Here is a 14,231-nt window from a genome sequence, read left to right as displayed (position 1 = left end):
ACACTGAATGCGCCACCCTTTTTTGTTGTTGTTGTTGTTGTTGTTGTTGTTGTTGTTGTTGTTGTTGTTCTTTTTTGTTTTGTTTTTTGCATTTTTTCCTGCCTGCAAAGTGGATTTTTCTGCAGAATTTTGCCAGGAACAACCCTTTTGTCGCCATGGGTTCTTTTACGTGTGCGCATGCTGCACACGGGACCTCGGTTTATCGTTTCATTCGAATAACGAGCGTCCAGACCACCACTCAAGGTCAAATGGAGGGGGAGAAAATACTGGTGACTGAGCCGTGATTCGTCCAGTGAACTCAGATTCTCTCGCTTCCTAGGCGGACGAGTTACCGCTAGGCCATCACTCCGCATTAAATTTTACTTAATTTTCTCAAGAGAATTCCCAACGATTATCCACAACTGTGTGTATCAGTTAATACTGTTCCATTTGAGATCGAGGCGTTCAACAATGTCTTTGACAGAAGCAAAATTCTACCGTAAAACATATTATCAGTCCCATTCATTCAGTCAATTCACTTTATCGGATAACGTTAACCCTTCCCACACCACAAGGAAAATAAACGAAAATTTAATACAGAGGGAGGGTCAGATTGAAAGAGAAGGCAGTGGATAAAACTTTAAAAGCACACGAAATGTTCAGTCACTTTAACATACACACAATGGCAATATAACGTTGAGAAATATATTCTTTAGGATCTGTTGGGGTTTTTGTTTTTCGGATAGTGGTTTGGATTTCCTTCCTCAGTTTTCAGACTTCACCAGTGTCAAACGTTTTCATCTTCAAAAATGTGTAATACAGATACAACAGCTTTCGTCTCCTGGCACTCCAGCACATCCCCACATCCACACATCCCCACATTCACACATCCCCACATCCACACAAGGGTCTGCAATAAAGTATAGACAGTTCTATGTTGTCATTTGTCTGTTTAATGTTACACGCACTCGAGCCAAAAGATGGGCTTTTACGTGTATGACCATTTTTATACCGCGATGTAGGCAGCCATACTCCGCTTTCACAGGCAGACTTCAAAACAAACGCAGCACATGTGAACTGCCCCTATTGTTGCTTTTGCTGCTGTTTGTGCAGTTTTGAGAAAAAATTAGGACAAGTAAAAAATTTTAAAAAAACAACGGAAAAAGACTTGATCTGGGGCGAAATTCACTCTGCATTTGCTCAAGATCCGCTATGCACAATGTGGAATTAAGTCCACTGACGAAGATTTCCACAAGACAAGAGAGTTACGGGCATGTGCTTGTGGTTGTCAGCACCACCCCTGTCATCTTTACCTACAGTACAGACTTCACAAAATGTTGAGGACCACTTCATGAAAGCAAGAATATTTTCATGATGTTAACAAGTCGAGAGATGATTTGAAACATGCAGACTGCCTCTGGTCTTCCACTGGCCTCTAAACGGGCACACAACCAGCTGACTGATTCGGGTACACATGCACCGTACACTTGCACCATGGGCAGCTTGGAATGAGCGTTTCGAAAAATCGAAGTTTCAGCCACAAATTTACAGTTTTCCACTGGTTTATGAACGATAGCTGCGAAATTTTATTGTTTTGCAAGTCCACCCACCCCCCACTTTTTTTTGTCTCCCACTGGTAAGTAGTGCCGTAGAAGGCTAGGGCTTTGCCGGTCGGGTGTATTTCCCGGGACTGCTGCGGTAGCCAGACTAGCCTTGCTGGAGATGCGAACACACCAGTAAACTGCGCCCCATCTCCCCTATCAGTTAACTCTTTCCATACGAACGGCGAAACAGACGACGTTAACAGCGTTTCACCCCAATTGCCATCATCAAAATATTGCAAGCGGAAGGCTCTTACACTGAAGAGGTGAATGTTGACAAAGAATACCACAATTCTGACGACGGAAGCTAAAGGTTGGGTCATTCAGACACCCACTGGACATCCGAGTGGTCTGCGTAGAGGAGAAGAGAGGACTGGCCGTACTGAGTGAGTTAACAGAACATCCCTCGGTAGCCCAGCTAAACTACGTCCAACAGCAACCTCCCACAACACGACAATTTCCATCAGCAGACTGATGCTGGTCGTTAAGTGGAAGAAGAATGTACCGTCATATATACTGGTGATTGTGGACATCTTGTTAAATTCAGTTAAAGATATAGGGTAGGATTGGGTACGAGCGCTCACAGGGAGGCTAGAGTTCCGTTGATTCCAGTTTGTGATTAGAAAAAATATCAATGCACACTACTTAATCCCAACCATGTGTACAACGATACTGCTGTCATTGCAGGACGCACCATGGACTTGAAGTTTGTTCTTCTGGCTGTCGTGTTTGTGACGTGGAGCGGTAAGTGACATAACTCTTATTTCATCATCACATCATGATCAGTAACATGCATTTGGACAAATCTAGTGTTGATATATTTTTTTCAGGATTGGAGTTAGATACCGAGATCTTGTATCACATTATTTACCAATGGAAAACGTTTTCTCTATTTGATACATTCAAGTGGTCACTCACCCTTTTTTTGCCCATTTGAAAGAATTATGTAAAACCTCTGGAGGTACTATACCGTACTTATCTGATAAGTAGATTGATGTGTTTGTTTTTCTTTTATATACATCTCTCTCTCTCTCTCTCTCTCTCTCTCTCTCTCTCTCTCTCTGTCTGTCTGTCTGTCTGTCTGTATGTCTGTCTATCAGACTGGAGAATGACCAACAACATGGACAAAGTCTCCCCAAAAAATATCACTGTACAACAAAATAGATTCGAAAGTCAGCTTTCAACTTTGCAAGAATCACAGAACTATCAGTCTGATCAGCTTTGCAAGCAGAGTAATGCTCGAACTGATCCAGAACAGACTCAGTCCATAGACTGAAAACATGATTTGATATATATGTCATAAAACAGTAGATCATGAAGCGAGTAGATTCAACTGATAAAATTAATAATGTTATGCTAATTTCAGTCACTTCATGTTCGTAACCTAATGTGCACACCAGAGAGAGAGAGAGAGAGAGAGAGAATGCGAATGCGAAAGCGAAATGCTTATTCACATTTAGGCCTAACCCCCTAACTGAAGGCGAAATCATTTACAAAACACACAACCAAAATTACGATAATACAGTGTCTAGTATCTGTTATTAATATAAGAGAGAGAAAGACAGAGAGAGAGATTGGAGGACAGGTGTAGTAGAAGTAATGCTTTTGTCCTCCTCCTCTTCTCCTTCCATCAACTTCCGCCCAACCCCTCACGTTCTGCGCGGTGTGTTGTTAACAGACGTGGAAGCGCAGACCAACAAATGCGAGCAGCTGGACAAAAACACCAACATCGTCCCCTTCGATGGCAGCAAGAAACTCATGTTCGCCGTGCCCTGCAAGTACAACGCCGTTCGTCAGAGGTGTGGCAAGTATGGTGTCAACGTGTCACCAGGCTTCATCTCCATCGGCAAACACTACCGTCTGAACACCGTCTGGCTGGGCGTCACGGACAAGACCACAGGCGATGACTGGGAAGGCCGTACCACCAACAAAAGAGCGGTCAAGGTAAGGAAACAGAGGTGGGAGGGAATGGATATCTATACAGCGCCTATTGTTGGTGGAGTGATGGCCTAGAGGTAACGCGTCCGCCCAGGAAGCGAGTAGAATCTGAGCATGCTGGTTCGAATCACGGTTCAGCCGCCGATATTTTCTCTACCCCCCACCCCACCCCCCATTAAGCCTTGAGTGGTGGTGTGGACGCTAGTCATTCGGATGAGACGATAAACCATGGTCCCGTGTGCGGCATGCACTTAGCGCACGTAAAAGAACCCACGGCAACAAAAGAGTTGTTCCTGGCAAAATTCTGTAGAAAAATCCACTTCGATAGGGAAAACAAATAAAACTGCACGCAGGAAAAAAGAAAAAAAAAAAAAAAAGGTGGCGCTGTAGTGTAGCGACCTGCTCTCCCTGGGGAGAGCAGCCCGAATTTCACACAGAGAAATCTGTTGTGATAAAAAGAAATACAGATACAAATACAGATATCCCGTACCGTGTTTGTAAAGTGCTTAGAGTTTGTTCTCCTTAAAGAATGTGCGAAAATGTATTGCCAACGAAATCGATAACGAATTCTTATCTTTTACACTAGTGGTTGTTCATGATACAAGGAAGAAGCTTTTCCATCACTCCACTATCAATATTCAAAGGGAAGAAGGCAAAAATGACTGCAGGATTCTTCAAAGACAAAAAACTAAAGTTTATAAAAACATTTTGGTGGTAGATGAATCCTCTTTGTTTAGTGGGATACGACGTTTCGAACCATAGGCCCGTTGTCAAGTGATGAGAAGAGGACAGTGTGAATAGGAAAGCCTATGTGAGAAAAGGGTGATGACATCTCACTACTTTCTGTTTTGATGGACCATGCACTCTAAAACACTTGCTGATCACCATTCAGTGCGCGCGCGCGCACACACACACACACACACACACACACACACACACACACACACTGTATATATATATATATATATATATATATACATACATATATTTACACATACACATGTATATACACACATATGCATACACACACACACACACTATGCTTTCCTATTCACACTGCCCTCTTCTCATCACTTGACAACGGGCCTATGGTTCGAAACGTCGTATCCCAGTAAACAAAGAGGATTCATCTACCACCAAAAAGGTTTTTTTTTTATAAACTTTAGTTTTTTTGTCAATATTCAAAGTACATTATCAAAATTGTCCATTTTATTCACTGTATAAAAGACGGTTTAAAAATAAGGATTCCACATTTGCTATGATGCACACCGTCACCTACGAATTCTAACGTGTGTGCTGACGTGTTGTACTTGTTTTCATTTTTTATGTGGGCATTTTTCCCAGAATATATTTGTTGAATGAATGTAAAAAAATGTCCTTTCCACACATGACTACCTTCTGGCTTTACTTTTCCTATTCTCCAACAGCATCCTGGAACAAAATTTGAGTCTGAAAATACTACTACTACTACTACTGCTGCTGCTACTACTACTGCTGCTGCTCTTGCTACTACTACTACTACTACTACAGACATTGCCTTTTCTCCTTGCGTTTTGTCAGACGTAAACATTTTCCCCTCTTTTATATTCTTCGACAGTTTTTCAACGGAATTCTTCAATTTCTTCTTTCGCTTTGTCAAACATAATCATTTCCCCCTTGTTTGTGTAATTCGACAGTTTTTCAACGGAATTTTTCAGTTTCTTGTTTCGCTTTGCCAAACATAATCATTTGTTTATATCCTTGGACAGTTTTTCAACAGAAACATTACCGATCTGTACGAAAAACAATCCGGGGGATCAGTGGAGACCTCATCTTTCGTCACCTTCTCCGTGGAGGGCAAGGAAACTGTGGCCACCGCTGTGGACGGTTCTTTCAAGGTGAAGTTCACTCCGTGGGACCCTGACCAGAAAGAATTCAGGAAACCCTCCTGGGCCTTCGAGTGTCTGAGCAGTGAGCCTTTTGAGCTGAGCCCCTACCCCAAGCAAGTGTGCGGTAAGTGGGGGGTGGCCAGAGGATTAGGGCTCATTCCTCCCTACCCTCTTTCCCCCGAATCTCCAGTCCGGTCAGCTGTCTTCTGACCGAAAGTGAAAGCATTCTATGACGACCGTGTGTGACAGTTTGTTCGGTCTTGAGTTTAACATATTTTCACTGTAAGTGATGTTAAAAGAGGAGAGGGGGGCGGAATTACTGGGCAGGGACAACACTGTTCGCACGCGTGTGTGTGTGTGTGTGTGTGTGTGTGTGTGTGTGTGTGTGTGTTCCAATATCTGAAAATGTCTATTTACAAAGTCTGATATCTGACAATGACAATATGTCAATAAAGATTTGTTTTAGAATACATATGTTATCAAAAACGGAAAAAAAGAAAAAGAAAAAAAAACATATAAGCTATGACATTAAGTGGATGTAGCAATCTATCATTTTCAGAATGACGAATGACAATGTCGTGATCTGTAGGTGAATGCAAGGATGATGCATACTATGTCCCAGTTTGTAGCTGAATGCCAAACTGATGCATACTATGTCCCAGTTTGTAGCTGAATACAAACTGATTTGCGTTTGATTTTTTTTTTTCAGGAGGCAACTCTGGAGGAACTTTCGTCAGTAGGAAGAAGGACTTGGGCTTCTCAGCACAGGACATGGTGCTCTTCGATATCTTCAACGAAACCAGTGCCTACATCAAACAAGTGTATGTGCCTCTGTGTTTCATTGTTTCGCTAAAACACGCTTCTTTGGTCAGTTTTGCTTTTATGGATGAGTTGTTCTCCTGCATTTGTTTTCCTCCACAATCATGTTCTCTCTCTCTCTCTCTCTCTCTCTCGGAGTAGCTTCCCTTGCTTGGCAGCCAGCAAGACGCTCCGTCTCCAGCACAGTAAATTATTGCAGTTTTTTGTGAAGATTTAGCCCAACATACCTGTTGAAGGACTCCCATCAACGTTAGAAACAATGCTATATGCAATGCTGCGAGACATGGGGCTGTCCTCTTTCAAAATCGAAGGCAGAGGCGATCAAACTGTCGTCGTTCTCAGAATGACAAGTACCGGTCAGCCCCCTGTTGTTGCACAAGTTCAAGTCTACAGTGCCACTGTGTACCTCTGAAAGTGTCCGTCACAGATCAACAGAGACAAGAGGAGAGCCGAAGAATACAGACTGAACCAGGAGAAAAAAGGCAAGTGGACGGGAATCGTCTCCTTCTGGTTTATTTTTTGCCACCCCCTCCTAGTCTATTCGATGCCGCTGACAACAGTGACCCGCTGATACCTTTTCACGCTGACATGTCTCTGTACGACGACCACCTCGACCCTCCCTCTGCACCCCTGTCATGGAGCAACACACGGCGTGACGACCAGCACATCGACATGGCACACGGCGACACGATTTCACGTGCAGTGACAGTCCTCCACGATGAAGCCACTGGTGCAGACATACATTGCGGTGCAGAAATGTGTGAACTGAACGAAATTGGCATGACTCTCATGCCCCAAAACATGAATAACATTGACCCAGATGTGGACAGTTCTCAACATGACAGTGAACTTTCTGAACAGGAGCATGTTGATGTTCTGCCAGATGTCTGCAGACAGATAATGTCTTGTCTTGAGGAGTCGGCCACGAAAATGGACAGTTTACTTACTACGTTTAGAGACACAAATCCAAACGCTTGTAAAAGTGCTAGAAATGGAAATCCTGATCTGGTTACATCGTGACTGATGTCGCTGTGTGATTCGTTTTCTCTTGTCGACCTGATTGAAAACAAAGATTGTGATTATACAGACTTTGCATGACACTAATTATAATTAATCGCATGACGTGGATTCCATGTTTTGATCAAGTGTACAGCGCATCAGTTCGCATATTTCGTTACGTATCTCACATGTACAACCTCCCCCACCCTGCCCCCTTTTGAATGGGCAGAATGGACCTGACCACAATAGATCATTCGTTCGTTCGTTCTGTGTGTGTGTGTGCGTGTGTGTGTGTGTGTGTTGTGTGTGTGTGTGTGTGTGTGTGTGTGTGCACGCGCGCATCTGTGTCTGTGTATGTGCTCATGTAACTTTTCTTATCAGCCACCTGGCCCCCTTTCACTTTCTTCGTCGCTTTCCCTTTCCCCAGGGACGATTTGTGCCTGCAGGCAGAGACCGCTTTCCAGACCACCTGTCAGAACGACGACCAGCGCAAAGACGCCATGCTGACGTGTGGCCAGATCCTGACGGAAAAAACGTGCAGAAACTGCGTCACCAAGTACGCCTGTAGCCCCATGGAGGTGTTCACGGTCAGTTACCGTTGGTATCGTCATCACTGTGTCAGTTACTGGGTCCAGCGTAGCAGCGTTTACGTACCCCCGTAGGTTTTTACCCCGGGGTTTAATATGACAAGGCAAAACTGACCTCCAGTGGTTGGGATTTACCCCATGTCCCCAAAGCTTGTAGTTCATATGGGTGTCATTCTAGCCTAGTTTAAAATTACCCCCGGAGGCAAAATTTGCCCGGTAAGAATCAGTACTATACAGGTTGTCAAGGTAGATCTCCCCCATGTTTACTTCCGTGAAGTTATAATGAAGAGGAGGGTTGCGGGTCTGTAAAGGCGAGCCCAGCATGACCCCATTTCTTCTTTTTTTTTCTTTATTTAAGCTTGATTACCCCTACAGAAAGGGGCTAATTTCCATCTATGGGTTTCGATCTAGACTGGCCATGAATGACGCTGTGGTTCGTTGGATGCTAGCCAAGAATGACCCCGGAGTAAAGACCAGCAGGGGGACACTTTAAGGGTATTACACCGACAGTCAAACTGTGTTTTCCTATCACAGACGCACCAACATCACAAAACTGGAAGATTCGCTGCCCATCCTAGCGTGTGAAGTCAGTTTAGTGTCCCCCCCCCCCCGAACCCCCCAACCCCACCCCACCCTGGTACCATTTTAAAATTAGGCCACTATAGTTGGTGTTGTTGTTGGTAATAGTTACTGCATTTGTCGTTGTTCTTAGTAGCAGTAGCAGTAGTAGTGTTTTAGTCGTCACGTGGCCATCATCCGCACCAATAAAAGTACGTAGCTCTTCCATCAGTACCATGTTCTTCATCGTTATCATCATGATCATCGTCACCACCACCATCTCCACCATCTCCATCGCCATGACTGTCATCACTATTGTTATTGGTTTCATTGGAACAGGCCTGTCTGAACTGGGCCTGCAGTGACTACACGAACCAAACCGCCTGTGCCGTTGTGGGAGCCAGCATCGACTTGTGTCGTACGTTCAGTACCGGCAACCTGACGCAGAAAGTGGAAGATGCCAAATGCTACAAAGAGTTCATCTCCATCAACGGTAAAGTGAACAAAATCTGAGTACCCCCCTCACCCCCCGCCTTCCACTTGCGGCAACCACAGCGTCTACCTGTCCTCTGCATTGCTGTCTACCTGCCTGTCTACCTGTCCTCTGCATTGCGCTGGGAACATGATGATGGTCACGTTGGATACAGCTCGTGGATTCTGGAACTGACAACAATAACGAAACACAACGAAAACAAATTCCATTCCAACACTGAGAAACAAAACGTTCAAAGGTGTCATGTCTTCTGTTCGTATTCCCTGTTGAAAAAAACAAAACAAAAAAAAACTGCAAATGTCCCAATGTATGTATGTATATATACACATACATATATACATATGTGTGTGTATGTATATGTATATATATTAGATAGCAAAACAAATTGCTAGTAAGAACTCCAAATTCATGACATTTCACAGATTATGTTCCCCGTGCAATGCGAGAGGTTGGTCAATGGATTTTCGCAGCAATTTGGAGAAGAAATGAAAGATCCATATCCATGCTCTCTCTCTCTCTCTCTCTCTCTCTCATTTTGATGTGCGTTCCGCTGTATTGAAGCTATTATTTTAATAATTAGAAACGTTCCAGTTTCTCTATATTTTCGCTCCAACAAACCGTCAAGAGCAACCAATAAAGGATTTGTCTGCAAAACTGATGATTTGTTGTTGTTTTTTCTTGCAATCTTGAGTTGTGCGCAAGTACCTTGACTGCCAATCATTAAGACTGAATTATGGCACACAAAACCACAAACACACACACACAAACACACAAACACACGCACGCACGCACACGCGCACGCACACACTCGCACATACACACGCACACTCATACACACACTACATATATATACATATACATACATACATAATGCAAATGTTGGCCCAAAACTGTAACTTTTCAAATGCATCATTCCATCACGCCTAATAGTCCAAACCATGAATAATTGCACAAACGCACTGACAAAAATTCATATCACTCCCTTCAGTCTTGTGTTCAAAAGCACACTAAAAGTATGAATGCTTTCGCTTACCAATTAACTAATTCTTATCGGTTATATATATGTATATATATATATATATATATATATATATATATATATGTGTGTGTGTGTGTGTGTGTGTGTGTGTGTGTGTGTGTGTGTGTGTGTGTGTGTGTGTCGCTTACCAATTAACTAATTTTCATAGGTGTTATCTATCTATCTATCTATCTATCTATCTATATATATATATATATATATATATATATCTGTGTGTGTGTGTGTGTGTGTGTGTGTGTGTGTGTGTGTGTGTGTGTGTGTGTCGCTTACCAATTAACTAATTTTCATAGGTTATATATATATATATATATATATATATATATATATATATATATATATATGTGTGTGTGTGTGTGTGTGTGTGTGTGTGTGTGTGTGTGTGTGTGTCGCTTACCAATTAACTAATTTTCATAGGTGTTATCTATCTATCTATCTATCTATCTATCTATCTATCTATCTATCTATCTATATATATATATATATATATATCTGTGTGTGTGTGTGTGTGTGTGTGTGTGTGTGTGTGTGTGTGTGTGTGTGTGTGTGATAGGAAGCGTAGGACACAGCCCCTGTCACGTTGTCTCAAACCGGAACAGATCTCCACGGCAGCTTCCTCATACATAATCACAAAAGCATAGGTCATGCTTCATACCATGCTCTTTCGATCCCTCGTCCACTCACATGCTTGTTATGAGCTCCGTGTCAAAATCCGCCGTGGGGCATATTGACAGGGCACAGCTGTTTTGGGGGACTTGGCACCGGTGTGAGCTCTGGAGAGGATGATGTCTGGTTTCATGGGAAAGCCAGCAGTTCTTCTGCTCAGTGTGGTCAGTAGGGGAGTGGGGCAGAGGGTGGGTAGGTGCTGTCTTGCGTATGGTGAAACAGAACATCTCCGAAAACGGAGCATGGCAGCCTTACATGGCGGGGTAAAAAACAAAACGAAAAAACAAAAACAAACAAACAAACAAAACCGGTCATACATGTAAAAGCCCACTCGTTCATATGAGTGAACGTGAGAGTTGCAGCCCCCGAAGAAGAAGAAGAAGATGAAGAAGAAGATGAAGAAGAAGATTGTGATGATGATGAACAAGAACAGGTAGAATAAAAAGAAAAACAAGAAAGAGAGAAGAAAAGCTAGAACAAGAAAAACAAGAAGAACAAGAGAAGAAGAACAAGAACAAGAAGAACAAGAACAAGAAGAACAAGAACAAGAAGAACCAGCCGTCGTGGCGAAGTGGTTAGCGTCCCGGACTGACGGCTGGGAGACGCGGGTTCGAATCCCAGCAGAGGTGGGTTTTTCGGCCCGTGGCCGGCTCCTAGCCAGAGTTGAGTGTGGAGGAATTTTGTTTAATGTCCCAGAGTTGAGTGTGCTGTGGGCTTAAATGGGGAGACTGGGACCACACAGTCATCCACTTCAAGGATGCGTCTTTGGGCGTGTTGCTCCAATTACCTGACCAACACTGCAAGTGTCTGTATCTCTCGGGCCTGGTTAACGCCGGGATATCATTATGACAGGAAGCGTAGAGTTCAGCCTTGTCACGCAGTCCCAAATCAAAATGGACCTCCAAAGCAACATCGTCATCGTCATCCTCCTCCTCCTTCATCATCATCAATATAAACGAAACAGTCCCAAAGTCTGTGGCCTTTCATGCCCTGCTCTCATGGTGACCTCAGTTTCGATACCCCTCCACTTCTGTGCTTGGGTTGAGTCCTGTCAATGTCTTCAGTGTCGGCAGATTCATGGATAAAACCAATATTGTTGTATTTCGTAAGGGAGGTTATCTATCTAGAAATGAAACATGGACTTACGGTAATGAAAAAAATCAGTATTGTAAATGCTTATAAGTATCTTGGTATTTTCTTATCAACTCGGTTAAGTTTTAGTTTCGCTTGTCATGATTTAATGAACAGAGCAAAGAGAGCTTCATTAATTATTCTCCATATTATATATAAGTTTAACTGTAATTTATGTATTATTTTTTACAAAGCTTTTTGACTCGCATGTACAACTGATATTACAATATGGCGCTGAAATATGGGCATTTGAAAATAGTAGTGAAATGTTATTTGAATGTTGATAATCTAACACCTAATGACTTTGTCTATGGAAAACTCGGAAGATATCCAATTTATTTGAATTCGTATGTAAAGTGTGTGAGTTATTGACTAAAATTAACAAGGATGGACAATAACAGGTTACCTTGCAAAGCATACAAAAGCTTAGATGATAATGGCAAAAAGACGTGGGTGACTAACATACGTAAATGTTTGTATACATTCGGCTTTGCATATGTTTGGGATAATCAAGGCATTGGAAGAATTAGTGGATTTCTCAAATATTTCTAGCAAAGAATTATTGATTGTAGGTGGCAGGAATGGCACGATCATATCCAAACTAGTATTTTTTTTAAGAATACAGAATGTTTAAGACTGGTAATAACGTGGAACCATATATTTTAATTAATATGAACAGATATGTCAGAAGTGCATTATCTCAATTCAGATTCGGTGTGTCAGATATAGCCTGCCATCGATACAGATGTAAGGGTAAAAGTTCAATGAATGTTTTATGTCGTTTATGTAATGCAGCTGAAGAAAACGAAATCCATATTTTGTTCTGCTGTTCTGTCTTGCATGATATAAGGATAAAACTGATTGAACACAAGTATTATCAAAACCCATGTGTTTTTAGACTGAATCAGCTTATGACATCCAGAAATGAAACTGTCTTGACTAACCTGGCTTTATTTGTCTACAAAGCACTGAGGCTACTCTATATTTGTACAACTTAGAATGTAGTCATGTGTTTCGTGTTATACTATTTGTTTAGAATGTCTGTTCATATCATAAATATTCTTTGTATACAATTATGTAATACCCCCTTAAGACAGGGGCTGTGGCCTCGTTCGTTTATTTATTTATAGTCTGTTCATCTAAGATGATGATATTAGACTGAAAATAAATGATATCATTATTATTATTATTTGGATTATTATCATTTCTGTCATAATGGTGATTGTCATTATTAATTAGAAATCGACATTTCTGTGGCCTAATCTGAATGAAATATTTGCATTCGCATTCGCATTCACACTCGCATTCGCATTCTCTCTCTCTCTCTCTCTCTCTCTCTCTCTCTCTCGATAGAGAGAGTACATACTTTTGTTGTAAAACGTTTTCTGGGTATTCCAATTCTTGCCTCAAACAAAGTTCTGTATGGTGAAACCGGGAGGTATTCTTGGTATGTGACAAGTTATGTAAAGTGTATTAAGTATTGGTTTAAACTGTTGAAATTGCCCCAAAACAGACTTTGTAAACAGGCATATGATATGATGTTATCTCAGACAGAGAAAGGAAAGGAAAATCGGGCTTCTTGTGCAAGAAACATTTTGTCAGAAAATGGTCTTGCAATTGTGTCCATGTGTCAAGGTGTAGGACATGGGAAGACTTTTATTTTAGAATTAAAATCCAGACTACTTGATATGTTTAAACAGAACTGGCATTCAGACACAGGAAGTAAGAATAACTACAGCTGGTTACATTCATCTAACAGTATATTCCAAGCTGAATGATTCCTAACTGCTGTTGGGATTAAAATGGTATCGTACAATGCTTGCACAATTTGGATTACGAACTCTTGGCTTTAATGCCAATAAAAATTGGTTTATGCCTGATATATCAACAAATTCTCCATGTCCTTTGTGCAACCCCACAGTCGTTGATGAAATTCGTTTAAAATGTTCGATTGTAAATCTTTTGAAAACGAATCTGCAAACAGAAAGGATCTCTTTAGTATGTTAACATTATAAGATCACGAGGTGATAATCCTGATAGCAAAATCTATATCAGAACATATAAAATCTGCGTGGTCATATAGGTTTGACATTTTCTTCTGTAGCCATTGTTGGAATCTGTTGTTGCATGAATGGATGAATGAACGGAGTTATCATGTGTTGAGTGGCCTGTTGGCTGCTACCATTTTTCTTAAAGGAAAGAACTTTTGTTTTGATATTTGCGTTCACCATTCACATTCGTTTATTCTAATATTTTGTTATGCAATGAAAGTATGTTGGCGCAGTCACTCATGTCATAAGGACCTCATGGCCAGTGACATAAAAGAGTCTAAGCGCCAAGCGTCTGTCTGTCTGTCTATCTATCTATCTTTCTTTCTTTCTTTCTCTCCACTTTATTCCGAACAGTCTGTCGACAGTTTGCTGTGTCTATGGTGTCAGTGATTCCAAGAAGAGAAGAAGTGTGTGTGTGTGTGTGTGTGTGTGTGTGTGTGTGTGTGTGTGTGTGCGCGCGCGCACGTGTGTGTGTGTGTGCGCGTGCATGCGTGCGTGCGTGCGT

This window comes from Babylonia areolata, chromosome 4, assembly GCF_041734735.1.
Source record: "Babylonia areolata isolate BAREFJ2019XMU chromosome 4, ASM4173473v1, whole genome shotgun sequence".
In the NCBI taxonomy this organism is placed as follows: Eukaryota; Metazoa; Mollusca; class Gastropoda; order Neogastropoda; family Buccinidae; genus Babylonia; species Babylonia areolata.
The sequence above is the reverse complement of the archived record's forward strand: the minus strand, read 5'-3'. Positions refer to the sequence as shown.